Raw genomic sequence first — 16,161 nt, forward strand, 5'->3', positions numbered from 1 at the left:
CCTCCGGTTACTTATAATGACTAGAACTGGAGTCGTATAGATGTACGTACTTCCTCGCTTCCTCGATCAACCGCTCTTCGTGCTGCTCCATCTTCGCTCGTGTTTTTAAAAATGGCGGTTGTGAAAACAAACCAAATCAGGAAAGTAGGGAAGCGGAAGTGCGTGTACAGAGGATGTAGAGTGGACCAATCAGAGCCCTCTTGTCTGCGACGCTGTCTGCGAGGCTTCTGCGGTGGTCACAATTTTTGGGAGGTGCACGCAGAGCGTCTGCGAAGTTGGGGGGGGCTACGCAGACGCTGTCTGCGATGCTATCTGCGAGGACTGCGTTGTCAGCATAAATTGGCCTTTAGGCCTCAGGTAGTGTTGTCCAAAGTGGCTGCCATCCATCATCACTGTTAACCCATCCCCAGTCTGAAGAACTTGGCAACTGGGGCCTAATAACCAAGGCAAGGTTCCATACATGAGCCTGATACATGGCTCGTTTGATGTGTTGTCTCAAAGCAGCTTGTGTAGGGGGGATGTTTTCCAACGATCTTGACTTTCATGTGAAAAGATGTTTCCGTGCCTCATTGACACCTACACATGCACTTGTTCTGTCATAAATGAGAACAACAAAGCGTTCCAGCTGTGACAAAGACAGGTCACTCAGTTCTTGTGGCATTTGCAACATTTGTTCTGATTGAATTGCAACCGACAAGACTTGTGCCACTTTGCCGTATTGGTGGATAGTGTGTCAGAAAAGCCTCTTCCATCATCAAGTTTGTCTAGATCAATTTGGTGTGGGAAAATACCAAGCTGTTTGAATTGGAGGAGATCATTTGCCAGTGTAATATACCCAATTCCTCTTTTGTTCTTAGTAGTAGAGTTTTCAGGACACTGTAATGCCTCGCCAGTGTCTGACTGACAAAGTGCACACAGATCCCAATTTTGTTCAGATTTCGGTTGTTTGGGGGTGGTGAAATCGACTAGCATATGGCGTTTTGCCATGATAACCAGCTGTGTATCAAGCAGTCGCCTGTTAAATACAGGCGACTGTACACAGTGGAAGGACGGTTTTCGCCACAGTAAAACTAGATCTGCAGTTAGAGACAGAGAAACCAAAATGAGCAAAGTAAATAAAAAGGAAAGCAATGGAATAGTTAATAGGAAGGGTGAAGTAGTAAATACTTATTAGAAATATAATACAAATAGTTAATTATTAGATGACTAAACAAGACCACAGTAGTGCTGATTTTGCTTTCTATTGCTCCTGCTCTGCTGTCAGACAGTCGAGAGAGAATGTGTGAGAGTGAGAGAAGCGCACACACTTTAGGACCCCAAGTGTGGGAACATGCCAGGCCACACCCCTTTTTGCTCACTATGCCCAACAGAAGTGCGGGAAAATAACAGCTTGCACATGGAACATGGATATGAGTGGGAGGATTCGAGGGAATAAAGCATTGCCATGATATGGCAATGAAAGTTTAAGTCATGATTTGAATATATATATATATATATATATATATATATATATATATATATATATATATATATATATATATGATAAAAATAATGATTAAATTTATGTAGTTTACCTGGGTATCTATCAGTTACAGTTCATCTGCCATTTCCCAATTTTACGTTATTATCATTACGTTTTTTGTTTATTTCATTAATTTACCTCTATGGGTGTATATCTATTTATGTTTATTTACTTGATTATGCCTTAATACATGCATATTTATACTTACTGTACATTTTTAGCAAAATTGCTCCCAAAAACACACCCATTTCAGCTCTCATGCATAGAAATGTCCTATTGATGACCTCAATGACCTCTAATTGACCTCCAAGGTCAAACTGAGAGCACCTCCAGATCTTAAATTAATTGTTATGCCCTCAAGAACAAACCCTGAAAGTTTCATGCTTTTATCATCTTGTGCACGATTCATCTGCTTATCTGCTCTACTACCTTGCATGTCCATGAACTTATCCAATTAGCCAATCATGTGGCAGCAGTGCAGTGTGTAACATCATGCAGATATACTGTAGGGGGGAAAGTGATATCAGACTGTGGCACGGTTGCTGGTGCCAGACTTACTTGTTTGAGTGTTTCAGAAATTGCTGGGATTTTCACACATAGAGTTTATACTAAATGTTGTGAGGAAAAAAAAACAACAACATCCAAACCTTGGGGCAGAAGAGCAGAAGACTACATCAAGTATCACTCCTGTCAGCCATGAATCAGTATCTGAGGCTACAGTGGGCAGAGACTCACCGAAACTGGACAGTTAAAGACTGGGAAAAAAGACCAGGTGACATTTCTTCATTCTGTGTGGTGTTCGTATTTTTGTTACTCAGCCAGTGTTCGTGGGTCTGGTGGACCCGCTGCATTTTGGTGCTTTAAATTCAACAGAATCAAACAATTTTACATGAAATACTTAATAGATGGTTACTTCACCCCAATTACAAGCAACATAAACAGCATATATGGTTAATATTTGCCCTTTACCTTTGTTAGATTACATTTATTTAAAAAAAAAAAGTGCTACACGTTTTTTGTTTGTTTTTTAATAAAATATAATTTTACAAAAAGAAAATCAATTACAGTCAAGATATGAGTGGGGAAAAAAGATGTTTATCTTCAAATTTACAAATGAAGCAAGGTTTTCCATAACAACTGATTTTTATTTCTTTGAATTTCATTAGAAATTTAACCCATTCAGTTCAGTTTACACAACACAAGCTGAACACATACACTAACCATGTCAGTCTATACAACACATCATCCCCATGCTCGTCTTCGTTCTGGGACTGGCTGATGCTCCATCTCATCCTCTTCTTCAAAGTCACTGTCAGACTCTGAATTTTCAGAAATGTGATCCTCATGTTCTGAAACGTCTTCCTCTACATCATCATCAAACGCTTCTCTCTCTTCCAAAATCATTTGCAAGGCCATCTGAGCAGAGAATCTTTTGGCCATCTTGATCAGTTGTGATAAGGAGCCACATTGGAAAAGCTATATTTATTGTGTCCCGCCCCCAATTTATGGGAACTTCTGTCTTGGTTCCCGCAAGACAGAGGGTAAAATGTGTTGGAATGTGAGAGCAGACAGGTGTCGCTGCTTGAATGGCAGGGGCAGAAAAACAAAACTTACACACACACACTAATAGCAGGCCCGGACAGGAGGAGGACAGAGTGAAGGTACACACTTTTATTAGCCCCGGGTCCAGTGGACCCGAACATCCTGTATGTAATATAAATGTGGGGGGGGGCTGTACAGTGTGTGGTCATCGAAAATGTGTTCTGATATATGTTCTTCACAGAAAATGAGCCAAAGGCCAATGAGTCTGAGTTTGAAAAAATAATTAATCATATCATCGTTCCTTTGATAAAAAATGAAAACGGGTCCCACAGACCCGAACACCATACAAGGGTTAACTCTCTAGGAGAGAGAGCTAAAAGATGCCAGCTGGTGGTCATAGATATTTATACACCAATCTAAAATAGAGGCTTAGTGGTGCCTTTTTACTGGTAAGAGCAGCACAGTATTGCCAGGAGATATTCTACTGCATGTTAAGTTTGAAGATTTATGTTTTGTATTTGTATACTTTTCATGATTCATTATATTGACACAGATCTTTCAAAGTTACAGAGTCTTAATAATATTTAATCTGATGCATACATCCAACATTTTTTTCAGATTACACATTTCTAAGACTCACTAAACGTTGTCCAAGATGAAATACAGCATAATTTGCCACGATATGCTTTAAAACTTCCTGTATCCTTCTCTAAGCTTTATATTTTCCAGATATATGTGCTGCAGTAGATATGGCGTCTTTAGTCATTTGATCAGTGACAGCTACTTCGGAGTTCCTTTTGAAAAGCAATGAGCAACATGGGAAGATGGATGTAACGATGGAGTCCATCAATCAGTGCTGACACTCTCCCAGTGAAACCAGCCCTCAGGACTAGCCACTTTCAGATGTTGAACCCCTGAGGTTCAACTAAAAAAAAACACCTCTCCCTCTCTCAGTCCCACTGCCTTTCTTTGTGTCCTAACCTCTCATACATCATCTCTGTGCTGACCTCAATTACAACCTGAACGTAGGCATTATTTGCTTGCTGTTCCCATGGTGAATATGACATTCAAGGGTCCATGTTGTTAACAGTCCTTTTACTAACCCACCCACCTCATTTTACAGGGATCCTCAAGCTTTCATAGGTCTGTAGTGCAGATCAGGTTTAACAGAGTGTGTGTCCTTCAGATCAGGGCAACTGGTTTTTACTGGGCATTGGATTGCTGTACAAGGCTCATGAGTCTCACCTCGCCGTAGGAAAAACACAGCTGACAAAACCAGGACATTCTTCAGGTATTTTTGGACATGAATGGACTTGTAGGCATCTTGAAGAATGAGGTCTGAAGTTACAGTTTGGCAGTGTACACTGTGATATGGTGTTTGTAACCTTACAAAAAAAAGTTTACAATATACAGTTTTATACTTGGAGAGATGAACAGTATAAGGGACATGTTCAGAGATGAGTTAAGTAATGAGTAGGGATGTAACCAAATATGAACATATTATAGACCCCTTCGCATGTTTGTAAACAAACCGACCGTTGCCAGGATGTGTGCGGAGCCTGGACTCAGAAACAATGGCGCTGCCCATAGACCGGCATTATGAGCTGTCAGATTATGCCAAACAATTGTCATTACAAGATCGAGAATGCTACATAAATAAGTTAACTCTAACAAGTGGACATCGCCTACCGGATCCGTATTTAATTAAAGAGTGGACGGACGGTGTTAGTAAGTTCCCTGGTATACGATGACCAGATATATACTCGTACCTTATTGACAAGACTTCAGTGTACACCCACGAAAAACTTCGTGCCTACAAGTCTTTAGACGCATATGATTATGTTATGATGGCACAAAATCTGGACTGCTTGAGTCAAGCGAGACCTCTCCTACAAACAAAATTGCATGCGAAGCTAAGTTAACATGCTAACAATATTCATTACATTGTGTAACTATGACCCAGCTAATCAGACAAACGTTACCAAAGTATTTTGCTACATCAATAAACGAAGACTAGAAAGAATAAAAAAGAAAGATTTAATAAATAGCCTGATCTTACCTGTGATGAAGTGGGCGCTGCAAACCCACGCATTTTTGATAGTGCTTTCATCCCAGTCTACACGTTTGATGGCTTGTAGCCATAGACGTCGGCGATTTTTTTGGAATGGGTGAGATCCTGCTGGAATTCTGAACATTTTAACCCCATCACTGCTACGATTCTGACACCCGACAACACAACAACTAGGCATTTCTTCCAAATATTTCTTCTCGTCTCTACCGTCGCTGAGTCTTTTTTGGGTCCAGGCTGCGTGCGCAATTTCCTCTTACGTATGAATGACGTTTACTGCGAAGGGGTCTATTGGGAATTAACATATAACGCGTTCTAAACAGATACAAATACAGATATGAACAGGAGGTGCACTGTTTGGTTGGTTGGTTAATTGATTTTTATACAGCTAGTTTGAAGGATCCACAGGGCATCTGGCTGAGATTTGCGACTGGGATCACACATGCAGGAAGGTTTTATGTTCATGTGGGCATGAACAAGTGGTCAATTATGAAGCTTAAGATCCAAACAAGGCCAAAGTCAGTAACCTGCAGCGAAGTGTGATGCAGTTACATCATTCATTCTTTCATCCCTAGTAACTGGCTAATCAGGGTCATGGTGGTTTAAATTAGGCTCCATGTTTGTTTATATTTTGGTGAATAATACCAGTTAAATTTGTTAGAGTAACTGTGACAAGAAATAACCTAAAAAATAAACATTTAGTTGAGAGCAATTATGAACTTGAATGATGCAGCTGAGGTAGAGGAACTGTCAGAACCGTCAGAGATTTCTACTTCAGTTTTTTTTCTTTTTTTCCCTCCAGTGTGTGTAAGTAAGTAAATAAGCAAATGCTTTTGATTTATAGGACACACCTACATCAGTTTTCATCAGAATACCAATATGGATATTGGAGCACTAAGCAGATATAGATAATAGCAGTTCACTCCCCCCATAGTGTATATATGACTTTATACTTGGAGAAATATACATGAAGGGTTTCGAAGTTGAGTTATGCACATGTAGTGAGGAGATACCGTAATACATGTTAGGATTTAAGCCCTTTTTTAAAAGTAATATAGCTTAATCCAGGAGTAGTGTTATTATGTCCAGTTCAACTGTACATCAATTTGTTGTACTTACAATGTTTCTTCTTGAAACATAATTTGCATAATGTAAATACACAAAGAAATTGTGACATGGCATATGATGAAAATACAGTGTACACAGAGAAGATAGGAGGAGAAGGAATTTTAATATTTGTTATGACCGAATTTTATATGGCACATGGGCACAATACGCCGCCCTCTGTCTCTGCACATTACAATTACATCTCCACAATTTTGTATCCCCTTGTCACATTAAATTGTGCATCTACTTTACTATGTCAGCACATAGATAAAAAAAAATGCTCCTAAGTTGCCAAGTAAGCTGTTTGTTTACTGTTAGATGTGTTCATAAAAATGTGGTTCTGAAATTTATTTCTGAGTATACTGATATTCTGAATATACTGCTATACTGAATATTCATGTCTAGTTATATATTAGATAAACATTAAATGCTATTTGGTCCATATGTAAGCATAAGCAAGGTTTTAATCCAGTATACTATCTACAGTGTCTCGCAAAAGTATTCATCCCTGTTGGTGTTTGTCCTGTTCTGTCGCATTACAAGCTGGACTTAAAATGGATTTCTTGGGGGTTAGCACCATTTGATTTACACAACATGCCTACCGCATTATAGGTAAAAACTGTTTATTTTTTGTGTGACATAAACAATAATTAAGATGAAAAAAAAACAGAAATCTGGAGTGTGCATAGGTATTCATCCCCCAAAGTCAATACTTTGTAGAGCCACCTTTTGCTGCAATTACAGCTGCAAGTCTCTTGGGGTATGTTTCTATTAGCTTAGCACATCTAGCCTCTGGGATTTTTGCCCATTCCTCAAGGCAAAACTGCTCCAACTCCTTCAAGTTAGATGGGTTGCGTTGGTGTACAGCAACCTTCAAGTTATGCCACAGATTCTCAATTGGATTGAGGTCTGGGCTTTGACTAGGCCATTCCAAGACATTTAAATGTTTCCCTTTAAACCACTCCAGTGTTGCTTTAGCAGTATGTTTAGGGTCATTGTCCTGCTGGAATGTGAATCTTCGTCCTAGTCTCAAACCTCTGGCTGACTCAAATAGGTTTTCCTCCAGAATTGCCCTGTATTTAGTGCCATCCATCGTTCCTTCAGTCCTGACCAGCTTTCCTGTCCCTGCAGATGAAAACATCCCCACAGCATGATGCTGCCACCACCATGCTTCACTGTAGGAATGGTGTTCTTAGGGTGTTGGGTTTGTGCCACATATGGTGTTTCCCATGATGGCCAAAAAGATCAATTTTTGTCTCATCTGACCAGAGAATCTTCTTCCATGTGTTTGGGGAGTCTGCCACATGCTATTGGACAAACTCCAAACATGTTTTCTTATTGTTTTCTTAAAGCAATGGCTTTTTTCTGGCCACGCTTTAATAAAGCTCCGTTCTGTGGAGTGTAAGGCCGAAAATGGTCCTATGGACAGATCCTCCCATCTCCACTGTGGATTTTTGCAGCTCCTTCAGTGTTATCTTTGGTGTTCAGATTTCAAACCTTTTGTCTAATTCATACTAAGTTGTTATACCATGCAGGCATTTTGCCACCACTTGTTTATAAACGTGCGAAAATACAAGTGATGACTTTATTCATAAAACTATATTTAAAAAATATACGATTTCCAACACAAGTAATCCCACAGCAAAGGCTGGCTTTCTTCTCATCTCATCATCTCTAGCCGCTTTATCCTTCTACAGGGTCGCAGGCAAGCTGGAGCCTATCCCAGCTGACTACAGGCGAAAGGCGGGGTACACCCTGGACAAGTCGCCAGGTCATCACAGGGCTGACACATAGACAGAGACAACCATTCACACTCACATTCACACCTACGGTCAATTTAGAGTCACCAGTTAACCTAACCTGCATGTCTTTGGACTGTGGGGGAAACCGGAGCACCCGGAGGAAACCCACACAGGGAGAACATACAAACTCCGCACAGAAAGGTCCTCGCCGGCCACAGGGCTCGACCCCGGACCTTCTTGCTGTGAGGCAACAGCGCTAACCACTACACCACCGTGCCACCCTGGCTTTCTTCTCTCAGTTGAAAAAGGACTAAGAAATTCTGTTCACTCTTGCAGTATCTTAAATTTTGCTTTTAAGTGTTGCTTACTTCTGGGTAAACATGGTCACTAATAAGTAAGTGGGAAGCATGGTAATACTGTATTACTTCAAATTTGTAAACTATTTACTTATAAGTATAATTTCTGCCCCAAAAGTAGTCTCAAGTAGGTATAGAGTCTGTGCAGTTTGTGAATATACCGTAGGTGTGGCGCCATGTGATGGACTGGCATCACATCCAGAGTATTTTCCCACCCTGCCCAGGAAAATGTGGTTACTGAAGATGAACAATAAATAAGAGTACATTCACAGTAATCTATACTGTTATGACCAAGCCCTCTAGAGATATCTTGGTGTGAATAAAAGTTGCATGCCATGCTTCTCTGTTGTGGGCTCATATGGCCTCACACTGCAGCGACTGTTAAATGTGTTTATTTGTTTTTAATCACCACATTTGTTTAAAGTGCCCTTGTACTATACCCAAGTTAATTGACAGAATCTGGGCTCCCTTACTGTTTATTACAATTTGCCTTTGATAGAATTAACAGGAAATGCTTCTTAACCAACTTCTGGTTTAAGCATTTCTTTTATGTGAAAGATATGAACCTTCAAAAGCATGGTTTTAATAAGTGATATAAAGTTATTTTATTTAAACCATTAACAGTTTCATGCATGTGTGAATAAACACAACGGATGGAAGAACACATTTTTCTAGCATGACAATGCCCCTGTGCACAAAGCAAGGTCTGTGATGACATGATTTGGCAAGTTTGAAGAATTCAACTGGCCTGCACAGAGCCAGAACTTCAACCCCACTGAACACCTTTGGGATGAATTAGAATGCCAACTGTGTCCCAGGCTGGCTCACTCAACATCAACGCCTGATCTCACTAATGCTTTTGTGTCTGAATGATCACAAATCGGGGCGGCACGGTGGTGTTGTGGTTAGCACGGTTGCCTCACAGCAAGAAAGTCCTGGGTTCGAGCCCAGGAGCCTTTTATGTGTGGAGTTTGCATGTTCTCCCCGTGTCTGGGTGGGTTTCCTCCGGGTGCTCCGGTTTCCCCCACAGTCCAAAGGCATGCAGGTTAGGCTAATTGGTGGCTCTAAATTGACCATAGGTGTGAGTGTGAATGGTTGTTTGTCTCTGTGTGTCAGCCTTGCCATGACCTGGCGACTTGTCCAGGGTGTACCCTGCCTCTCGCCCATAGTCAGCTGGGATAGGCTCCAGCTTGCCTGCGACCCTGTAGAACAGGATAAGTGGCTACAGATAATGGATGGATGATCACAAATCCTTGTAGCCACACTCGGTCAGGATGCAGGGGAGGGCAGGGAGAAGCAAACTGCAGACTGAGCCAAAACGAAAAGCAGGAATCGTAGTCAGAGTAACAGGCTGAGGTTGGTCGATCGGCAAACAGGATAACGCAGAGACAACAATAGAGCGAGGTCGGAGACTGAACGTAGATAACGGTCTAAACACGTGAAGTCAAGCAGAAAGTAAATGGCTCAGTAAAATTCGGCACGGAAACACTAAATGATACTTCACGACGTGAGTCTGTGAGAGCTGGGCTTAAGTATGCAAGGTGATTGCTGAGGAACAAGAGACAGGTGCAATTAGTAATCAGGTGACAGAGGGCGCTGTGACTCTTGGATGTTGTAGTCCAGAGCAGCCATGTTTGGAGGCTGTTCCGAGCTTGTGTTTTCAATGCCGTAACTGACACGCTCCAGAATCTAGTGATATACCGTCCCAGAAGAGTGAAGGTTATTATAACAACAAAAGGAGACTAAATGGGATGTTTAAAAAAAAAAGCATATATGAGTGAGATGGTCAGGTGTCCACAAACTTTTAGCCATCTAGTATATATTGCCAATATATTGCTTCATGAATAGTTCAAGTTATAATCGTCAAAGTAGTCACTGCAGATTTGGTTTAATTACCGGTACCTACCTGAGAAGGTTGTTTTCGCTTCAGTTTGTTTGTCTGTTCCCAACGTAACTCAAAAAGTAGTGAACGGATTTTGATGAAATTTTGAGGAAAGGCGGACCATGGGCCAAGGAACAATTGGTTATATTTTGATGCAAATCCAAATATGTGGCTTGGTGGAGGTATGCATTCTGCCAAGTATCCTTCTAGTTTGAACTATGGATTCCACCCTCATTATTTGTTAGGTTACCAAATAACAATGGATCCCGCACATTCTCCTTCTCTTTTCATGTTTTTTTTTTTTATTTTGTATGCAGCCATAAGACAGTAAATCTAGTTCATGAAATCATAATATGGAGCATAGGCTGGTATTTTATCATGCCTTTGATTCACAGCATTGTTGAATTAATAAAATATTGTCACTTTTTTCTTAATTTGATGTGATGTTTTTGTTAATTTGATACTCTTTTTACACTCATTTGATAAGTACAGGGTAACCAGTTAGTCATCTGCTACACTTACAGCTCACGTTAAGTGTTGTTCATAATTTTATTCATAAAACATTTACTTATCAAAATATGCAATGTCTCATATGAAGATGTCCTCCAATGTCATTCATGTGAAAAAAAATCTTTTTCATGGACTTTAAAGGGATGATACTGATAATTAATTAGTGAATTAATTAAGAAATTTTTTGCATTTAATATTTGTCTTGACAATGACATTTCGTAGTCAAGGTCAGAATAATACACAATAGACTTTTTTTTTTTTTTGCTGTTGCACTCAATAAAGCTTGATCGGGTGTTTTATCAGGCTGCTGATCTTGTGCTGAAAATGAAGGATGTTGAGAATAATTTGCTTCATAATCACTGCTTCACAAGAAGCGGTAGGCTGGAAAAAAGTGTAAAGAAATGCCAGCATGTGGCCTTTTTTTTTACACATTTCACGCACCTCGTTCTCCTTTATTGTGTTCAACATGTTGAACTTCAATGATGCACACTCACTGTGCAGCCTATTATCTGTAGCTTTGCTAAGTGGTTCCTCACGGCTCTCCTGAATGAATTGTTTGTTTTATGCAAGTTGCACATGTCTCATCAGCATCATGCCTGTCTTTTTTTTTTTCATTTATCATTCAGTCAAAGTAATGTCACCATCACTCTTATGTCTATATTGTGCCATATATTTGGCCAATCTATCATCATGTGGTCATGTCCATTAACTTAATGCTTTTACCAGTAACACTTGTCATGAACAGGCGGCTGTTGTTCACAAACAGCAAAATGTTAAAAACAGGGAAATACATGCTAAGCATGGAATTTAATATGTCTGAATTTATTTCAGAAGCCATTTTCCATCTGAAATGTCCCATTGAGCTTTGGAGTAGTAAAACTGAGGTAGCTTTAATACTGTTACTGCTGCCAGTTTTAGCACTTTTTAAATGCAAGATTTCTATTCTGATTAGTCCAGAACCACAGCAACCACAGCACTCGTCCAGTCCAAACCGATAGGGATCCAAACCAAAGCCCTAAAATGGGACTGAATCCTGGATTCATTTACATATACAGTACTGTGCAAAAGTCATAGTTTTATATATATATATATATATATATATATATATATATATATATATATATATACACAACCCCGATTCCAAAAAAGTTGGGACAAAGTACAAATTGTAAATAAAAACGGAATGCAATGATGTGGAAGTTTCAAAATTCCATATTTTATTCAGAATAGAACATAGATGACATATCAAATGTTTAAACTGAGAAAATGTATCATTTAAAGAGAAAAATTAGGTGATTTTAAATTTCATGACAACAACACATCTCAAAGTTGGGACAAGGCCATGTTTACCACTGTGAGACATCCACTTTTCTCTTTACAACAGTCTGTAAACATCTGGGGACTGAGGAGACAAGTTGCTCAAGTTTAGGGATAGGAATGTTCACCCATTCTTGTCTAATGTAGGATTCTAGTTGCTCAACTGTCTTAGGTCTTTTTTGTCGTATCTTCCGTTTTATGATGCGCCAAATGTTTTCTATGGGTGAAAGATCTGGACTGCAGGCTGGCCAGTTCAGTACCCAGACCCTTCTTCTACGCAGCCATGATGCTGTAATTGATGCAGTATGTGGTTTGGCATTGTCATGTTGGAAAATGCAAGGTCTTCCCTGAAAGAGACGTCGTCTGGATGGGAGCATATGTTGCTCTAGAACCTGGATATACCTTTCAGCATTGATGGTGTCTTTCCAGATGTGTAAGCTGCCCATGCCACATGCACTAATGCAACCCCATACCATCAGAGATGCAGACTTCTGAACTGAGCGCTGATAACAACTTGGGTCGTCCTTCTCCTCTTTAGTCCGAATGACACGGTGTCCCTGATTTCCATAAAGAACTTCAAATTTTTATTCGTCTGACCACAGAACAGTTTTCCACTTTGCCACAGTCCATTTTAAATGAGCCTTGGCCCAGAGAAGACTTCTGCGCTTCTGGATCATGTTTAGATACGGCTTCTTCTTTGAACTATAGAGTTTTAGCTGGCAACGGCGATGGTACGGTGAATTGTGTTCACAGATAATGTTCTCTGGAAATATTCCTGAGCCCATTTTGTGATTTCCAATACATAAGCATGCCTGTATGTGATGCAGTGCCGTCTAAGGGCCCGAAGATCACGGGCACCCAGTATGGTTTTCCGGCTTTGACCCTTACGCACAGAGATTCTTCCAGATTCTCTGAATCTTTTGATGATATTATGCACTGTAGATGATGATATGTTCAAACTCTTTGCAATTTTACACTGTCAAACTCCTTTCTGATATTGCTCCACTATTTGTCGGCGCAGAATTAGGGGGATTAGTGATCCTCTTCCCATCTTTACTTCTGAGAGCCACTGCCACTCCAAGATGCTCTTTTTATACCCAGTCATGTTAATGGCCTATTGTCAATTGACCTAATGAGTTGCAGTTTGGTCCTCCAGCTGTTCCTTTTTTGTACCTTTAACTTTTCCAGCCTCTTATTGCCCCTGTCCCAACTTTTTTGAGATGTGTTGCTGTCATAAAATTTCAAATGAGCCAATATTTGGCATGAAATTTCAAAATGTCTCACTTTCGACATTTGTTATGTTGTCTATGTTCTATTGTGAATACAATATCAGTTTCTGAGATTTGTAAATTATTGCATTCCATTTTTATTTACAATTTGTACTTTGTCCCAACTTTTTTGGAATCGGGGTTGTGTGTATATATATATATATATATATATATATATATATATATATATATATATATATATATATATATAAGATTTCCCCTGATCCACTTCCCATGGACTGAGAGGAATGAAACTTGGCACAGTTATTAGTCTTTCTCTACATAGGTACTACCAAGGTTGACACACTTCTCCCATTGCTTTATGCAGCTGTGAAGACCTCGCCTGTAGAAGTCTGCAGGTTGCACCAGAAGCTGATTTTCAGCGTGGCATGCTGACCAAAGGGGTCTGCCTCCTGCAAGACAACTCCCCGGTTCACAACTCGCATGTTACCCAGACGGAAGCATGGTCCTGCAGCTATGAAATCCTTCCTCACCCCTTACTCTCCCGACTTCGCACCATCTGACTTCCACCTTTCCCAACCATGAAGTATATACTAAATTATTCCACAGTATTGATGAATTCTTTAATCTAATTGGTCAGATGGTGTTGAATAATTTTCTATAACTGCACAACTTTGACAATAGTTCCAGATTACATTTGAGTGATAGGTTTATATTAATGCACTCATTTTCATACAACATCATTATGTGGATGTTTCATAACATTAAACGTAGCTATAAATGGTTCAAAACCATGATGTGTCATTAATTTATTCATTTAAAATTATAATTGTTTGGCAAATCTCTGTAATGTAAGAGAAATTAAATGCTTGCTGTCATGTTAGAGGAAAATAATCCACTTTGGAGAGATAACAGGAACTCTACTTTGCTTTTGGTTGCATCACACCACCCAGTCTTATAGGATTATTTTCCTATAACAGCCCTCCCTGTCATTTTATTCCTTACAGTACATAACTTTCATTTTGGGTGGTGAATAGAAATACCATAAGTATTAACAGGTAACTCTTTTGGAACGCCACAGTAGTGTACAGTATTGTTTATGTTTCAACAATTTCATTTCATATAATATACAATACAACTCTTGTATTCTCTAAGTTGGACATAGTGCTGAATGGTTCCACAGTGGCTTGGCTTGCTGTTTTTCACATTAACAGAAGGGAGCCTAACACATCATGTTGTGTAATAACCAAGTCAATCTGTAGCCCCATTTCAGAATTAAAGCTATAAATCCATAATCCACACACTCTCTAGCTAGATTCAATTGCCCTTGCACCAGTTTAATGTGAAGTATGAGGTAAGGCTCAGGGAATAAATGTGCATGTTGCTGTAATGACACAAACATGAATACTGAAATTTGGCAATGTTTTTCAATACATCAGACATTCTAAGGGCCTTACTGGGGCTTACTGGTGCCCGCTGAATTTCCCTAAGCTAGATATTCAATGGAATACGTGCAGAAAAGCACAGTTTATGCATTATATCTCCAGCTACGTCTATAGGCAGGCAGTGTGATTGTGTACAGCTCACACTTTTTTGCATTAGAGGAAAGTACAAGCCACAAAGGACAATAAACAAAATGTGGTTGAAGGGCTTCTGGCTTCAGATTAACGTCCTTGGCATGATTAGAGCTGATTAAACCAATTACATGACATTTGATGCTAATATCTTTACGCCCAGAGACCTATTGAAGTGGGAGAAGGCTCATCACCACTAATGCTAGTAAAAAGACTAAGTGGGCTTGAAGTGTGCTTACTGTTCTCAGGACGGCTCAAACACTTATAATTTGATTGCCCCACACAATGCGTGATATTTTTCCCACGATGATGGTGAACACTCATCACAGAAAGGGGTACTGCCATTTTTTTTTCTACCTACATAATTGTCACATCTGACCACCTGACAAACTGGGATATTTTAAAATAAAAATACACAGACTAATGTATCTATGCCTGAACTGGCCCACTTGTGTTTTCACACTCCTACACACACATATTAACTCATCCTTGCTGAGCCAAATCCATTGCCAGTGCAGCCTACACACACTCACAGAGAGAGAGAGAGAGAGAGAGAGAGAGAGAGAGAGAGCTATTTCCAGACTCACTGCAAACTCTATCACTCTGTATAACATTTGGCTCATATAATGATCATTCTTGTTAGACATGTAACCAAATATGAATACGAAAATGGGAGTGCATCAGGGCTGGAAGTACAACAGGAAGCAACAAAAAGGCTGCGCATGCAGAAGGTTTTGACATGTATGAGGGTGTGAATAAGTGCAGGACATTGAAAGAAGGTGTGGTCAGAGTTGTGGTGTTTTAAATTAGGCTATTAGTTTTACATTAGGCTACTAATCAACTCAATTCGTTATCAAATATCACAGGCAAGTACAAACAAAATAACTGCGTAAGTGGGATTTAAAAAAAAAAAGTCCCATGTACTTCTCTGGCTGAGACCAGTTATGAACTAGAGTGATGTAGCTGAGGATGAGGAACTGTCAAAATAAGAATTCACACACCCTGGTGGTGTTGTTGGTTTTTTTTTTCAGTGTTTCCCAGAGAGAGTCAACAAACAACAAACAAAAACCCTTATGATTTCTCATTGTACACCATTTCTCTTGCTACGATGGTTTGAAATTCTGTCCTTTACCTTTTTAATTCACACTTATCTTTTTAATTAAAGTGGTCATTATCAGTGTAGCAAATCACTCACAGAAGTTGATCTAGGTGTGTTTACAGTAATAGATCTGAGGGAGGACAAGTAATCAAGCCTGTTTCCTGTCTCTGCTGCAGGTGTAATCCCCTCCGACTCACAACAATTAAGTACTTA

The sequence above is a fragment of the Neoarius graeffei genome, chromosome 6, assembly GCF_027579695.1.
Source record: "Neoarius graeffei isolate fNeoGra1 chromosome 6, fNeoGra1.pri, whole genome shotgun sequence".
NCBI lineage: Eukaryota > Metazoa > Chordata > Actinopteri > Siluriformes > Ariidae > Neoarius > Neoarius graeffei.